General features: G+C 43.4%; 1 protein-coding gene across 5 annotated transcripts in view; it reads right to left on the reverse strand.

Annotated features, from left to right (window-relative positions):
* Positions 1 to 17,204, reverse strand: part of CDH13 (cadherin 13) — a 980,849-nt gene that overhangs the window by 762,545 nt on the left and 201,100 nt on the right. The gene's annotated exons all lie outside the window — the stretch shown is intronic.

Consider the following 17,204-nt stretch of genomic DNA (forward strand, 5'->3'; position numbering starts at 1 on the left):
GAATATTCCACTGGAAATTATTTCCCGAAGGAATTCGGGGCCCACTAGACCTTCATGATCCAATACGGTGGCCATGAGCCACACTCGGCTACCGAGCACATGAAGTTGTAACTGGGCTGAAGTCATCAGTATAAAAGATATGTTGGATTTTGAAGACTGAGTATCAAAAAGAAAAATGGTGTAAAATACCTAATTTAATCATCTGTGTATGGATTACATGTTGAAACAATAATATTTTACAGACTGGATTTCATAGATATGTTATTAAAGTCAATGTCACCACTTTCTTTTTACTCTTATAAGTTTGGCTATTAGAAAAATCTAAAACTTACAATTGCTTCTAAAAGCTCAGTTTTTTTCTTTACAAATTCTTGGGGTGCTTCATCCCAGGGTCAAAAATTTAGGCAGCATATTTTGGAATATACAAGTATGTGACACACTCTTGGACAAGGGGTGATTTAGGAAGGGAAAAAATAGTTTCGGGTTTAGTAGGTAAAGATTACAAGCTCTGTGAAGATGGGAGGGACCTCTTTCTCCCCAACTTTGATACCAGGCACCTACTGCATTTACTGGCCCAGAGATGAAGCTCCATATTACTTAACACATAAGTGCTAACGTTTTCCACGGTTACTATATGGCGAGCACTATGCTGTTTGTTATATGCATCATCTCCTTGGATCTCTACCGCAGCCTATGATGTATTTAATATTTCATAGGACAAGGGGCCTCACATTCTAGAGATGCTGACACTTTGTCCAGGATGGTGCAGTTAGGAGGATGGGGGCCAGGATCTGAAGCCAGGCTTACGTATCCTCTCATCTGGATGAGGGTCGGAGCTCCTCCCAAGCCACCGTAGGCTTTCCATGTCTTGGGGTGGGATTTTACTTCTTTTTTTTTCCCCCCTGAGTTGTTTCTCTGAAACCTGGGGAAGGCCGTTTTAACAGAGCATGGTGCCGGCAGAGAGTGTTTGGAAATTCACATTCTCAGCAGAAGCCCTTGACCATAACTGATGAGTATCTGTGCACAAATACCCCAGCCATCTCACCCCCCAGGAGAGAGCTCTCAAAGGCAGTGTTCTGTCTCCCTGTCTCCACGTGCCGCTCCAGCTGCCCACGACGGCATCCGGTGAGAAAACTCACCTTCCATTCGCTGCCTTCCCTTCCCTGACTCGTTTCCTCAAGAAATGGGAATTTCACGATTCCCGGGGTTGTCTGACACCACCCCCTCCAAAAAAAAAAAAAAAAACACTTGCACTCAAATCTTTGATTTACTGCCTGCTTCTTGGGAAACCAAATTTTGATCCTGAGTTGCAAACTCTTAACCACTGGACACAAGCTGTTGAAGAAAACTCATTATTATTCCCACCAGCAAATTCCAAAGAGTGCACAAAAGGTTGGAATGCCGTGGAACCAGGGCTTGTCTCTAAACACCAGCCCACTGAGAGGCACTGAACCCCAAGGAATGAGAGCGAGAATTAATCTTCGGAGGTTCATGGTGTGGCTGGACCGAGGAACATCAGAGAAATTGAAATGGGTCAGTCATCACCCTGACCGACATCATCTTTCAAAAAATCAAAGGGGTTAGGATATTCTAGTTCCATATTGGAGCAGTTCTGCTTGTGAAACTTTCCCTTGCCTCCAGAGCAGACTCTGGGAAGCATAAGATTGCTTCCAAGGCAATCATAATGCTGACATCCCAAGTGGCACACACACAGAATGCAGATTCAGGACTCGGAATAATTTGCAGGCAATTCTGCAAGCAGAAAATCTATAACTGGCCAACGCTAATCCAGTTAAACAGCAAACGGTCAAAGGTGGCCTCCAGGCACCCTGTGCCTACAATTATACCTTAACCTTCTAATCAGCTAATTCTGCCCTCAACCCCAGACCAGTAAATCAGTCATCCCCTAGAACTATGGAGATGCCATTTCTCTAGCAATCCTGAGCATAAGGATCTGGAACGGGTTGAGGGATTGGTACAGTGGACCACCTGGATCTTGTCTCTCTGGAGCTCTATCTCTGTCCTAATACCTGGGCGGGCTCTATTCAGGATTCCTCCAGAGTCATAAAGGAAAAATAAACCTTTTCCAACAGCTGACCATCCGGGAGGGTGGGAGTGGTGAGAGGACTCCCAGAGGCTTAGCTTTTATGTGCAAATTCTTGGGTCCCGCCACCCACCAAACTCATAAGAGAAAAGCGTGCAGCACTCTCCTGGGCAACGTGTGACTTTGTGCAGCAAGAACTAGTCCCTCCTCCCTGCATTCATTCATTTACTTATTGTCCCAAACTTGTTCATCTCCCGGGATTCAGCAAGCACTTGGCTAGGTGCTGTTCTGGAGCTTATATAGAAGCATAATAAGGCAGGAATTAGAAGCACAAACTCCAGAGGTTCAAATCCTGGCCCTGTCCTTTACTGACTGACAGTAATGGAAATAGGGAGACTAAGACGTGCATTCAGAGGAGCTGTATGGATCCAGCGGATCACATCCAGCATGTGAACTACAATAGGGGCGCTCATTCAGTTAGGCGTCCGACCCTCCCACGAGATCACTCACGGGTTCTCTCTCGCTTTCCCCCCAAAATTTAAAAAATTTGAAAAAAATATAACAACTAGAATAGTGTCCCACAGAGTAAGTGGCCAGCAAGGGTTAAATGTTCATGTGGACTAGAAAAGGTGACAAATCATAATTTAAATAACTAACTAGAATTTTAACTTGAGAGGAAATTGTAGGTATCTTTGAGAGCACGTAAAAGCCAGGGACAGCGAGTTTAACTTCCTCTAGGGGGACCAGGGAAAGCAAACCCATGGAAGGGACATTTCTGCTTTTATCTCAAAGATGGGTCAGAATTAGCTAGGTAAACGGAAAGGAACATAGACTTGTCTTTTTTGCCAGCACACTCTTTGCTTTCACATATAAGTTCCTTTGTGTCTGTCTGGGTTTCATGTAACACATCTCTGAAATTAGAAAATTGCATTTAAAAAAGAACCCAGACTAATTTAGGGGCTTCCCAAAAGCTGAATGTCTGACTGGGTAGTAGTGGTAGAAAATACTACTGATTGCTAGTGCCCTTGACTTTCTAGCAGAATTTAAGCATGAACTGGTCATGGATACCCACTTGCCAATTTCAACCATACTGAGTTTGGTGGAAGATTAGTGGTTTACAGGTAAGTGTTTGTACATTACCCCCCAACTAGGTGAAGCCCCTTCTCCACCACCATCAGGTGTCACTCTTATATATACGCTACCTGGACATACTTTTCTCCAAACCCTCTTTGACGTTTCCAGAATATATGCTATGAACATTCTGAATTTATCTTTAGTGCCTTAGAAATAATGGTCTTCCTACATGGTTTTGGGTTCATTTATGCATTAGCTTGCATCTCATAAACAAGAAGCAGCCAATACACCTTTGAAAGCTCAGCAGTGGTCAAATTTTATGATCACCGAAGGATTTCTATTATTTGAAAATTACAATCAGCCTGCTTATGAAAGCAGATTCATGTTCAGACCAACTATAAATAAGGGACACAGCCACATCGGTTCCGTGGGAAGCCCAGTTTATTAGCTGCCATTTACCAGCTGTGACCTTGGGCAAGTAACCTTCTGTGTCTCAGTTTCCTCAGATGGAAATTGGAACAATCATAGTACCTTAAAATTATTATGAGGACTAAATGAGTTAATTGTCTTAAAAAGCCTTATGTCATTCAGGGCATAGTAGTTGCTCAATAAATGTTTGCCATTATTATTACCATTGTTTCTCTATATTATGTTAAAAACAATAGACACGATTCACTGATACCACATTCCCTAGGGTAGACATTGACAGATATCATCCAAATATTACTTTTTTTGCTACTCTAAAACTGGCCAGTGTATAGACTGTGCTCAGATATATTCAAAGGGAAACAGCAGGGGCCTGAGTCAGGTAGAAGGTGGAGGAGGGTTTGCATCTTGGGGTCAAGCGCACAATGGTAAACATCAGTGCCCATTGTGAGCGGAGTTGTGCTGGTTTTGTGGGACACCAAGCGTCCTTTAAAACGGTAGCTCAGAGCTCTATCCTCTGTGTAAGCGCCACTGCCGTAACCGTACACACCGAGAACAAAGTCTTACATCACACTCTGTAACCGCCTCTGATTTTAGCTTCCATTTCTTTGCTGCTGTTCCGAGCTTTCTTTTTTCAAAAGAAAGGGTTTATGTTTATCCTGACAGGTAGTGATTCACGAACATAGCCAACTTTGGAATTTGCTTCTAGAAAAAAATGTTTTTTTTTTTCTGTCCCAGACTGCAGGTTGCCAACTGGCAGCAGATGGGATGGACGTGGCCAGCAGATTTGGTTAGTTAGTTTAGCCATAGCCGTCCATCATAAAAGTTAAATTATCACATTATAAAGGGTGCACCTCTCTTGGCCGTCCTCGTCTGCACCGTTCCCTGTATTATCCCTCCTGCTCGCTTGACTCATTAACACACTTGTCTGGCCCCCGAGGCATTTGAGTTTGCAATCCCTCCTCTAGACTTGGGCAATAGGCTTTTCAAGCAAAGAACTCTCCTTGGTACGAGTCTCTACTTATTTGTCGTAATTGTATCCACAACTGCATGCTCCTAGCTCTGTTGCTGTGGGTTTTGCCATGTGACTGAGCTCTGGCCAACACAAGGAGAGTAAAAGGGTTTTTACCACTTCTCAACCTGGCCCCTGAACCTCTCTTCCCCATCTATGAAAACAGAAAGGAAGGACTTCCAAGATGGTGGAGACATCCAGTAGAAAAGAGCCCAGTGCACAGACCCTTACGATCTGGAGCTGCATGTGTGAGCCCACAGCTCTCCTGGCTGACGACGATATGCTAAATGTGGAAGGGACGGGGACACAGAGGGGCTTCTATACCATGGCGTCACAAATACGTCCCAGAGGTCCGAGAAAAATATCAGGACTGAAGAAAAGCTTAACACAACTGTATCCGAAGTAGCCATAGCTCAAAAGAGAGAAACTTCCTGCCGCAAATGATACTCCCAGTGGGCAGTGAGCAACCTCAGATCTCATCCTCACTTAAGCTAACTCTACAATGGTATTTTCTAAGTGAACTCACTAGTGTCTCCTGGCCCCTCATTGTTTTCCTCTCACTGACTCACTGCTTTTTGCTGTTAGCGTGGACGGACAGTTTCTTTATCCTTGCCATAAAACACCTCTGGTTTACTCGTGTCGAAGTCGGCCTACTGGAGTCTGTTTGGAGGAGCTTAGATTGGCAGGGAAGAAAGGCTGCCACTCCGGCTTGCAGGATATAAAAATGTTACAGCAGTGAATTTTGATTGATTCTTTATCCTGCCAGAGTCCTCGAAGGGTTTATAAAGGCACCCTGCCTACAGGGAAAGCACAGAGAGAAGAGGCGCTTTAAAAACACACACACGGGCACATCCGTGTACACACAAGCGCACATGCACACAGGCACGGACACTTGTGCCTACCCTCATGCGAGGGTCAGCTTGTGTCATCCACAGTACCCTCGCATCTGACCTCCTGACCATCTTCCTGGGGATTTATAGCCCCAGAGACATGGAATCCCTGCCATTTTCTTGGCCTTTAATGTAACCGACGCTTAGAGATGATTTTGCGATTCTTGGGAAGAAAAAGAGAGAAAATACTTCTGGTTTGGTGATTCCTTCGTACCCAATTTGAACTGCTACCTTCACCCGTAGTTTGGAAACAACATCTTCATCGCCATCTGAACGCTACTCCGTATCTTTTCTTCAAATTGTTAAATGCAAAGCCACAGAATTACCGTTGCCCAAGGATGTCCTCAGCCCAATCCCCAGAACCTGTGGATATGTTAGATTAAATGGTCATGGGGAATTAAAGTTGAAAACCAACTGACTTTAAAAGAGAATAATTGGGGTGCCTGGGTGGCTCAGTGGGTTGAGCCGCTGCCTTCGGCTCAGGTCATGATCCCAGGTCCTGGGTTCGAGCCCCACATCGGGCTTTCTGCTCAGCAGGAAGCCTGCTTCCTCCTCTCTCTCTCTGCCTGCCTCTCTGCCTACTTGTGATTTCTCTCTGTCAAATAGATAAATAAAATCTTTAAAAAAAAAAAAAAAAAAAAGAGAATAATTATCCTGGATTATCGAGGTATAATCACAAGGATCCATGAAAATGGAAGAGAGAAGGGTGAAAAGCTTGAGAAAGGGATGTGACCCTGAGAGCCAGGCTGCTGAGATGAGGTGTAAGAAAGCCTCAACCTGCCATTGCCAGCTTTGGAAGTGGACGAAGGGACGGCCAGCCAAGGAGAGCAAGAGGCCTCCAGAAGCTGAAGAAGGAAAAGCACAGATTTCTCCTAAACATCTGGAAGGAATACAGCCCTGCTGATACCTTGGTTTTAGCCCAGTGAGGCCCATTTTGGACTGCTGATCTTCTAAACTACACGATAATCCATGTGTGTTGTTTTAGTTCATTTTAGTCAACTTAATTTTTAAAATTTAGCTAATTTCAGCTAATGCTAAGCACATGGCAATTTGTTACAGCAGCTCGAGGAAACTCATACAGTCTACCATGGTATAGCCCCACAGTAGACCCTCAGAAAGTATTGCTTCCCTTTACTTTGTTTTTTTTTTTAAGATATAAATATAATCTGGACAAACCAACAGAGAGGGAGGAACAGAGGAAAGAGGAAAGACTGAAAAGTGGAGGGAAATGGAGGGAGAGAAGAAGAGAAGGAAGATGAAAACAGACTCATGACTTTGGAACCAGTCAGATGGTTATGATGTAGAAATTGCTGTCTGAGGGCTTCATTCCTGAACACAAAGAGGCACAGCTTCTTCTCATTTGTCTTAGCAACTGTCCTTGCAAGTGGTAGGGCATTTTGATCTGCTATCATAACAGAGTGGTGAGGTCCATTTTTTTCATTAATTTCCTTAGACAAAGTTTAAAATTTCTATTATCTGCCAGGCATTTGGTTAGATGCCAGAGATGGAGAAATGAATGTAGTCCTTGATAAGATTATTATCTAGAAGAAAAGGCAGACACAGGACAAATAATAATATAATATCATGTTATATTATATTATATTTTCTATATATTGGGAACTAGAAAGTGGCTCAAAACAAAGAATCCTGAACTAGATTACCTGGGTTCAAATCCTAATTTTACCCCTTAGATGCTGTGTGACCCTGGGCAAGGTACTTAACTTCTCTGTGCCTTAGTTTTCTCATTTGTACACTATAGACAGTAAGGTTTTCTACCCTCATCAGTTTGCGAGGCCAATGAGTTAAAATAAATCAAAAGGTTTAGGACAGGAACTGGCTCATAATAGGTGCTACATGCTAATCAGAATAGGGACCAGGTCACGGATAAAGCCATATCGGAAAACTGATTGACATTTCTCAAGTAGTAAAGAATAATAAAGAACGTTCCATGCAGAGGTTTGGTAAGAGCAAACACTAGGCATGCCAGCTGAAGAAACAGGAAGCAATTTGGCAGGGATAACAAGCTCTGGGTTGTTTTCAAGATTATTTGAAAGTGTTTTGTCTTAAAGTAGGATTGAGCTGACCAGGCATGTCCTCCTTTAGTCTGGCTAAAACAGAGCCAAAAATAATTCACTCAATGAAATCACAATTTCTGTCTAAATAGAATTAACTGTTTACTATTAAGATTTGAGTATGAATCAACTAGACTCAACCAGTAAATTTTGAAAGAAAAACTGTTTTGTAAGAATTTTAGTTAACACGATTAGGAAGATTTGGTTCACTGGCCCTTAGTAGAAGGTAGAGGCTGTACCTGCTCTAGAGTTGGTGAGATTTATGTCTATTTATGAAATCTTAGTAATTAAATTAGGAGTTTCAAATGCCAGATAAGACCTGCTTCCCTTAAATCAATTAAAGAAGGGAGTCCTTGTATGAAATGCTCCTGGGTGAGACCAACTGTGTGCCAGGCATTGGAAGAGTTGTCTGGTCCACACGTAAAACCCCAACCCCATGGAGACAACGGATAGAATACAACTAGATGAATAGATCTGGGGTGAAGATTCAGTCCAACAGAAGACAATGCCCCAGTCCATGACCTCGGCCAGCCTCCCATCTCAGCCACTGCTGCTGTGAACAGTTTCCTAAGAGCTTCAGCCTTGTCCCATAGAATGTCCTCAGTCTCTTCACATTCTGCTGTAGGGCTTGCTCCTATGCTGCAGGAACCCGGTTAATGTGAGGTTGAGCAGAACTGGGAAAGATGGAGGAGCTAATGCTCCAGGGGAAGCCCTTAGGGGCGCCCTCAACACTGGGAAATGGCAGCGGGTTGCATGTCCTAACTGCCTTCCTCCAGACGCACTCTTCTGAGGAACATCCCATGTGCCTTTCAGAGGTCTTGGTGGTTTAGCCCTTGCTGCCCACAGCGGTGACTTCAGTGATATGTCATTATATTGGCACTCTTTCTCCTCCCCTGCCTTACCCTCTTGCCCCTCATTCCTGCTTCCTGGGTCATCTCCTAAAGAAAACAGCCTTTATCTAGCCCATTGTCTCCAGCTCTGATTCAGGGGAACCCAAAATAAGACATGGCCCATACACTAGTTCCATATTGCTGCTGTATCAAATTCCCTCCATCTTAGTGGCTTGAGAAGTATTTTATTATCTTACAGTTCCGAGTATCAGGAGTCTAAAATGGGCTGACAGGGTTGTGTTCCTTCAGCAAGCTTCAAGGGAAAATCTTTTTCCTTTGGCTCTCCAGCTCTCATAGACCAACTCTATCCCTCAGCATGGCATCATTCCTTTATCTATCTTCAAAGCCAGCAGCATAGCAACTCCTTGTCTCTCTCTGTCTCTCTTCTTCCATCATCATGTGGCCTTCTGCTTCTGACTCCTCCTGCATCCTTTTTAGAAGGACGATTCTGATTATACCAGAATCGTAATCCAGGTGACACCTGGGTAATCCAGGTGACACCCATGTGTTCTGGAAGTTATGTGGATATGTTCAGGGAACCATTTCTAAGCCTACTACAACCCACGAATAACTTCTATAAGGGAAGGGGAAGGTTCTATAAATACAGGTTCAGTCTAAAATGCCCAGGAGTATAGAAAAAACGTAAGTGTCCATCAATGGAAGAGTGGATGGAGAATATGTAAGATACATATTATATATATCCCATATATAATATGTCCCATATGTCACATCATATATTTCAGTTTTGGGATCTTCATATATATAGTCTGCGTAGAAAGAGAATATTATTTAGCCACGAGAAAGGAGGACATCCTGCCATTGGTGACAACATGGACCGGCTTTGAAGGCGTTAGTGTAGGTGAAATAAACCAGAGAAAGACAAACCCTGCATGATGTCACTTCTCTGTGGAATCTAAAAAAAAATCAAATTCGTAGAAACAGAGAATAGGAAAGAGGTCGCCATGGGCTTGGAAGCAGAGGAGACAGGGACAGCTTGGTAAGAGGATACAAATCTTCAGCTTTAAGAAGAATCAAATTTGAAGATGTTCTGTAAAACATAACAACTACGGTTGGTAGAATGTGGTATGGTTGATGTCTGCTGGAAGATGTTCTCACCAAAAAAATTAAAAATTAAAAAAGGAAGGGATAGATATGTGGGGTGGTAGGGGCACTAACTGACTAGATACCTAGATGGGGGGTTAATCCTCTCACAAGGTACATACATTATATTACAATTTTGTCAATTATACCTTAATAAATCTGAAATTAAAAAGCAAATAAATAAACAAGCAAACAAACACAGCCTCCCAAAATGTCCGGGAGGGAATCATCCCATAATTACCCACATTCCTGACAATATTTACCCGTGAAACCAGGCAGATGTAAAGGGAAGACCCCACTGACGGCCAACAGACACCTATCCAGGCCCGATGCTGTGTCAACGGAACAACTAGACTATGACCTTTTCTTGACTAGAAATAATTATCAGACCCTGCCCGGCCTTGCCATGAAGTGGAACATTTTTATTCTAACTGCGCAACCCTCAACGCTTTCTTCTCTGCCAGACATTAGACAAGATGTCAGATTTGTCATCACACCGGAAGGTTTTTATTAATTATCTTTCAGAGGCAAAGTCCTTTTTGTAATTTATTTTTTCACACCAGGAAAATTCTTCTATTGAACTAAACGTCTATCTTGTTAAATTGTTTTTTTCTGCTAACAGTTCTCGCTTTGAGAACGTCCAGAAGAAAAGAAATCAACCCAGCAGAAGTTGGTGTTGAAACTGAGGAACCAATTATGTTAAGCAGAATGCCACAGAACCTCTCTTGGGATAGAGAGTGATATGCATCTTTTCTTTAAAATCTAACTGCCTAGGGGTAGGCGCCTGGGTGACGCAGTTGGTTAAGACTCTCGGTTTCCGCTCAGGTCATGATCTCCGGTTGTGAGATCGATCCCCATGTTGGTCTCCACGCTCAGTGGGGAGTCCCTTGAGAACCTCTCCCTCTCCCCCTCCCTACTGAGCTCGCACACACTCTCTCTAAAATATATAAATGGGATGCCTGGGTGGCTCAGTGGGTTAAGCCTCTGCCTTCAGCTCAGGTCATGATCTCAGGGTCCCGGGATGGAGCCCCACATCGGGCTCTCTGCTTGGCTGGGAGCCTGCTTCCTCCTCTCTCTCTGTCTGCCGCTCTGCCTACTTGTGATCTCTGTCTGTCAAATAAATAAAATCTTAAAAAAAAAAATAATCTACGTAAATAGATCTTTGAAATCTAACTGCCCAATGTGTAGTTAAGATAAAAATTTGTCCAAATGCTTGCTTGCCCAAATCAGAAATGAATTGCAATGACGGTTCTACTTGCCAATTAATCATATTCTTAAGGATTCATTCATCGATGTGAGTATCGTTTATTGAGTGGCTACTACCCGTTACTGCCAAGATCCACAAAAACAAGTAAGACAAGGCCCCTACCCTTTAGGAACACAAATCACAACAGGCAAGAGAGGTATGTAAATACAAACTTAAAAAACACAATTAAAAGTATAGGAACGGAGTACATAACCTTGTAGAAATAATAAAAAGGAGAACACCATTCACCCGATGTTAGAGTAGTGGGAGTGAGGTCTTGGGCACATCAGTTCAGTTGATTTTGCTTGTATGCCCTTACATTTTAAACAAAAGACGATGTACAGTGAGAAGAACCATGAATGACTGTGATCCCTGAACTGCCTCTTCACGCTGCTACGAGTTACTACTCAGAAGGACTCAGGTGTCTCAAGACGGAGCTACCATGCTGTTGAAAAAAATTCCTGAAGTATTTGATAACTTTGTTTTTAAAAGTCAAGAATTCTTGAGAAGATGGAAACTAGAAAATAATTTAACTTTTCTGCTTCATATTTCTGGAGGAGGAAGCAAGATAGTAATATAATGTCTAAGTGGAACACGAGGTGGCCCCCGGTTTCAAGGAGGAAATACAGGGAGATCTTCCAGCTGTGAAGAACACCCAGGGGAGTCCTCATAAGTGTTTAACAATTGGCTCTCCAATAACGAAATGCCTTTATTTGTAACTTGTACTAATTTCCATAGTGCAGATACTCCCATCATGGCCAATTTTGAGTTGCCAACATGGTTACTGTGTACAGAATTGGAAAGAGATATGCACAGTTGGCTCCCATGAGCTAAGCAGCCCCAATGCAGAACTGAGCATGCTAGTTCCTAATTCGGGGCTGTGGGTAAGACCTTGCTAGCATTTTTGCAGGCTCTTTATAAATATGAACCACCAGGACACCAAGGAGAGCTTCCTTCTTTCCCATGATGACACTTTGTAATCAAGGACGGGGTTATACGACATATGAGTTAAAACAGCCTGGAAAATCCTTCCTAATGGAGCAAAACGGCCCACCATAATTCAGTTTTTTTAGTAAGAGAAAATGCAGTGAATCCCTGATTCATGACCATGCGTTATTTAAATATTGTTTTTGATGTTTTATCCAGAATCCTAGTTCGAATGATCAGAGATAATCCTGCCTTCTGACATAATTAGGGAGCTGCTGCTTTGCTAAGCTGGAGGATAATCAATTTGACCTTGAAAGTTTGTCTGTAGTACTACTAATGTTCAGAACACAGATGGGGCAGCCACACGAGAGCCCCCATTGATAGTCAAACATCAGCTACAGACTTTGTTCTGAGGATAAACAGGTTCTATCAGAGAAGGTACAGTGTTTTGATGGCCAGCAGATCCCCTTAAGGCCACTGTATCTCTGAGATGGCCTTTCGCTTGTGGATTAATTGCTAACATTTAAATATCATGGATTTTCACCAAGTCCTTGGGTTTGAGGCAGTGCTGGGATTGCAGTCCAGCATTCTCCGGATGGGCAGAATCTCATCACCAGATGACAAGAGTCCATGCCCCTCCCCCTTTGACCCCTAGCTGCAAGTGCCATTTGCCTTTTATTATCTCAGTTGTGCTGTCGCTTTCCTAAATTAAACTTAGAAGAGCTGTTTGGTTTGCCTTCACGTCTTCATAAAGATTTCTCTGATACCAAGACCTCTTTGTTCGTCTACATCACCTCCCTGGCCTTCCACAGCACTCAAGCTTCCATTCTCCATGTACTAGTCCTCCTAGGAAAGGATTCTCCCTTGACCGGGCTGCAGAGAAGTTGTCTTTTACGGTGAAACCACCAACACCGTAGAAAAGTCTACAGTATTCTCCTCTTGAAACCGTTTTCATATTTACTGTCTCTGGATGCTGGGGAGCTGAGTCAGCCTGCTCCATTACTCAAGTTCATTTTCTGAAAGCATCAGGCCCTTCCTCTTAGCTCATTTGCTCAAAGGCACGAACTTTTTATGGTGATAAAAATGGCTTATTGCTGGTCTCCAAAGACGGAGGATATCCCCTCCCTCAGCTTTACCGCAGTGTCTGATGGACACCCGCCTCTCTAATCTCTATGGCAGGTGGGAAGCCTCTTCAACTCACTCCTCACTAAAAACAAACAAGAAAGGCATATGTAGATACACATAATTGAACTCATGAACACCTCCCCTTATCATCGCTGCATTATATTTAGGTGTGGATAAACCAGTCTGTTTTCTCCATCGAGCAAATATTGGCCAGGTTTTGAGCTGAGAAGAAAGAAAGTATCTGAGCCAAGACAGTTTGAGGAGGACATTATGTATTTTTTTCCCTCATGTCTATTCGAGTCCACAAGTTCAATTACCTGAAATTTCATGAGTCAGACCTTGGGATATTTTCATCTCAAGCTGGCTTAATGTAGTAGTAAAAGTTTCTGCTAATCCTACTGCTCTGTCAAAGAAAGTTTGATTCTTCTTAGAAAAAAAAAAAAATAGTGTTATCTCCCCCATAGTAAAATTTACAGAAGAGATTTTCTCCAAAAATTATATAGTGTGAAGTACGGTCACATGAAGGGCCTCTATGCTAGGCTGGGAGGCTACACCAGAGTCTCTCTGGACAGATGTCAGCTGGAGACTTTGTTCTAGGGGCAAGTAAAGAAGAGAAGGGCACATTGTGAGGGCTATGAGCCCCATTGGGCCCCTGTATCTGTTATGTGGCCAGGAAGGTAAGCTTCCAAGTGGGAAGTGCTGGGGGTAGAACTAAGGTCACAGAAAACAGACTGGGAAGGAGGGAGAATCAGGTCCCAGCTCAAGTTACCACTCATCCCAGGGTTTCTGACAATATCTGGGTTTAGCTCTGAAAATCCCATATCCCAGGAAACTCAGTCCCAGGTACCCTAGCCCCAGAAGGAAATTGGACCACTGGAGCAGAAAGGGATATAGGAACTAGCAGTGTAGGGGCAAGGTTGGGGATAAGGGACACAGGCATAAGACCGCACCCCAGTAACAGTGGGGCACCCTTATCTCACCTAAGCCTTAAGGTCCAGGAGGGAAGATGGTTTCCAGACCCAGCATTCGCTGAGAGGAGCTGTGACCCCCAGCAGACAGAGCAGGCTGTGGAAACTTTCTCTCCTTCCATCTGAGCTCTGTCCTAGTCTACCACTGGCTCAAGCCTTCAGGCCCAGTCCCATTTACTGCCTGCATTCGTAAATAAGATTTTATTAGAACACAGCCATGCTCACTGATTTACATATTGTCTTTGTTTTCACACTACAGTGACAGAGTTGAGTTTTTTGTAACAGAGATCTTATGGTCTGCAAAGCCTAAAATATGTATTATCCGGCCCTTTAGGAAAAAATTTGCAGACCCTGTGCTAGAGGGCAAGAGAGAAAAGGATAGGGAGAGGGCCAGGAAGGGCCAAAGAAGCTTCTCAGCCACTCCTTGCCTATGATGCCAGTCAAAAAGATCGAGAACTGCTGGGAGAATCTAGGCCAACGTGTTGAAAATAGACGTGCCCCACAATTGCCGTGAGTATAAACAAAACCATGAGCTTCTTAAGCAGCCTCCCGTGAACCAGCCCTTTTCAAATTAGGCTCCTGCAGAGAAGGTGCAATTGTGGAAAGATGGGATTTAAGAAGCCCAGAGGCACTCAGCCTCCTCATGATATTTTTTTTGGGTCAATTTTCTGTAAGTTCAATATTGACAAAAAAAAAATTTTTTTTTAACTTCCAGAGAAAATAATAAACAGGAAGGATGTGGACGTTTAGTTTTTTGGGATAAAGAAGAACTAAATGTTTCATGGTAATTAACAATACCCGCGTGACAAATATTAAATGAGCACCTACTAACTGCCAGTTCTGCGTTAGACCCAGGAGATGACATAATAAGCAAAACATACATTTTTCTGCCCTTAGGGAACTTAATTCCAGTAGAGGTGGTACCAATGAACAAATAAGAAATAAATACAGAAGCTCTTTTGGAGTGATAGACGTAGAGAAATGAAAACCGAATGATGGGGTAGGAGGAAGGGCATTCAACGGGAAATGGGAAAGTCTTTAGTGAGGAGAATGCTGAGTAGTTGGTCACTCCAGGGTCATGCAAGAGGTTTTGAGTGTGGGAGGCACAGGGAGCAGGAAGCACAAAGGCAAGGCTTTGCTGTGCAGATATGCCCAGCACTGGGAGGAGGGTGGCAGGACGGCAGCATGGTGGATGAGACCGGAGGTAGGAGAGGCCTTCTGGCCTATGATGCTGCACACAAAACAGTTAACCTTGCAGACCTGGGACTACAGCCTTGCAATGGCCTGCGTGCAGTTTTGGCCTTTGACGGATATCTGGGAACGTGGACTTTGGGAGGGCCTCCACTGCTCTAACGGATAAGGCTGTCTCACTGTGCCTAAAGTTTTTGCACAAATATTGTGGTTTATGCTGAGCACCTCCTTCTTCCTTCTGGGAGCCTGGATCTTTGCCCCATACCAGACAGAAGCTATGTGTGTCTGTGACCAGCCCCTAGTGGAACCCTGAGCCCTGAGTCTCTAATGAGCCTTCCTGGCTGACAACAGGTCACACATGTAGCCACAGCTCGTTACTGGAGTGATAAAGCATGTCCTCTACTAGGAGAAGAGACTTCTGCCTCGATTTCCCCAGACTTCACCCCCTGCACCTTTTCCCTTTGCTGATTTTTCTCTGCATCTTCTCCCATAATAAATCTTAGCCATGATGACATCCTGAGTCTTACAGTTTCTTTTAGCAAATCACTGAGCCTGGAGGTGGTCTTGGGGACCTGATGCAAATAGCAGATCTGTATTTCATTTATTTTCTCGCTGCCAAAACCCAGGGGAAGCACTTTCCATGGACGTTCCCGTGTAAGTCTCGCCACACTCTGAGACTGGGAACTCCCCTGCCCATCATCATCGCCACCATTTTACTGGTGAATTCAACAAGATCCCGTTTGCGTACCTCACTCGAGGTTACCTAGCTGAGCCTGATGGAAAATCCAAGTAGACGAACTCCCAAACCTCTGATTTGCCCTCTGGGCTCACCTACAGCAAATGTCCAGCTGCAGGAAACTCAGGGATATTTCTGCATATTTGTTCGACTGCCACGACCATGAGTTGCCCATTTTAAGGCTTTAATCTCTTTTCTCATGAGATGTTCCAGCAAAGCTCATTCAAGTTCTACCTCCTAATCTTGATAGTGAATTTGAGCCTTTGTTGTAAGAAAGACTATTAAGATTTGGCAATAAGATTTTTCAAAGAGTGATAAATATCCCTTTAAAGGCATTGCACATCCATTGACTGAATAACTCTGTCCTAAATATGAAAGTCACACTTGGAGAATGGAAGGGTGGGTTATGAAAATGCAAATTAGAATGACTTTATTGACTGAGTTGAATTCAGTTTGTCTCGTCACAAAGAAATATGAGTTGGGGAGCCCCCCCCCCAGTCAGCCAAGTCTGAGGTGTTATGGAACGCACAGATTTGACATCAGTGCCCTCATAATAGAGTGTGATGTCTGCTTTTCAAAGTCAGCAGCAGAAAATGCCAAAATGCTATCATTTCCATTATCCTGGAACTTATTTGTGTTATTTTGAAAAAAAAAAATCTCTTTAGGCATGAATTCGTTTGTCATCAATATTCCTCAGAGTGGGTTACATGGGGCGCCTGGGTGGCTCAGTGGGTTAAGCTGCTGCCTTCAGCTCAGGTCATGATCTCAGGGTCCTGGGATCGAGTCCCGAATCGGGCTCTCTGCTCAGCAGGGAGCCTGCTTCCCTCTCCTCTCTCTCTGCCTGCCTCTCTGTCTACTTGTGATCTCTCTCTCTGTCAAATAAATAAATAAAATCTTTTAAAAAAAAATGAAATAGCATTAAAAAAAAATGGGTTACATATACCACGGTGGTATCCTCAGAGGAGAGATGAAAATTTTTTTGTATTTTAATAATTATATCTTTCTTTTAAAGCTTACCTCCTATTGATAGTAAGCAATATTGATTTTCTCCTTAGGGTAATGATAGAAAATTTCTTTTCTAAATATATCAGTGACAAATAGTAAACTGATCTAAATCAAAGTAAACTCTAAAGACAATGTGGTTCCATTAAAAAAAGAATTCTGTAAAAGATTGAAGTTGGAGAAAACCCTGAACTGGGTTATTTGTCTGGGAAGATATACAGACAGGAATTTCAACCAGAGGTAGAGGGAATGGTATGAGGATAGACATAGGTCAGAAACATAAGAAAATAAAGCCATACTGTCTTTTAGATGTGTGGTTCTCAGTATGGTCTCTGACCCAGCACCTTTTGTGTGACCAGGGAACTTGTTAGAAATGCAGATGCTTGGTTCCCACCTCAGACCCTCTGAGTCGGAAGCTCTGGAGGTGGGCCCTGGCCATCTGTGTTCCACGAGCCCTCTGGGTGACGCCAATGCCTAGTCAAGTTTGAGAACCATGGCGT

This window comes from Lutra lutra, chromosome 17, assembly GCF_902655055.1.
Source record: "Lutra lutra chromosome 17, mLutLut1.2, whole genome shotgun sequence".
NCBI classification, from domain to species: Eukaryota; Metazoa; Chordata; class Mammalia; order Carnivora; family Mustelidae; genus Lutra; species Lutra lutra.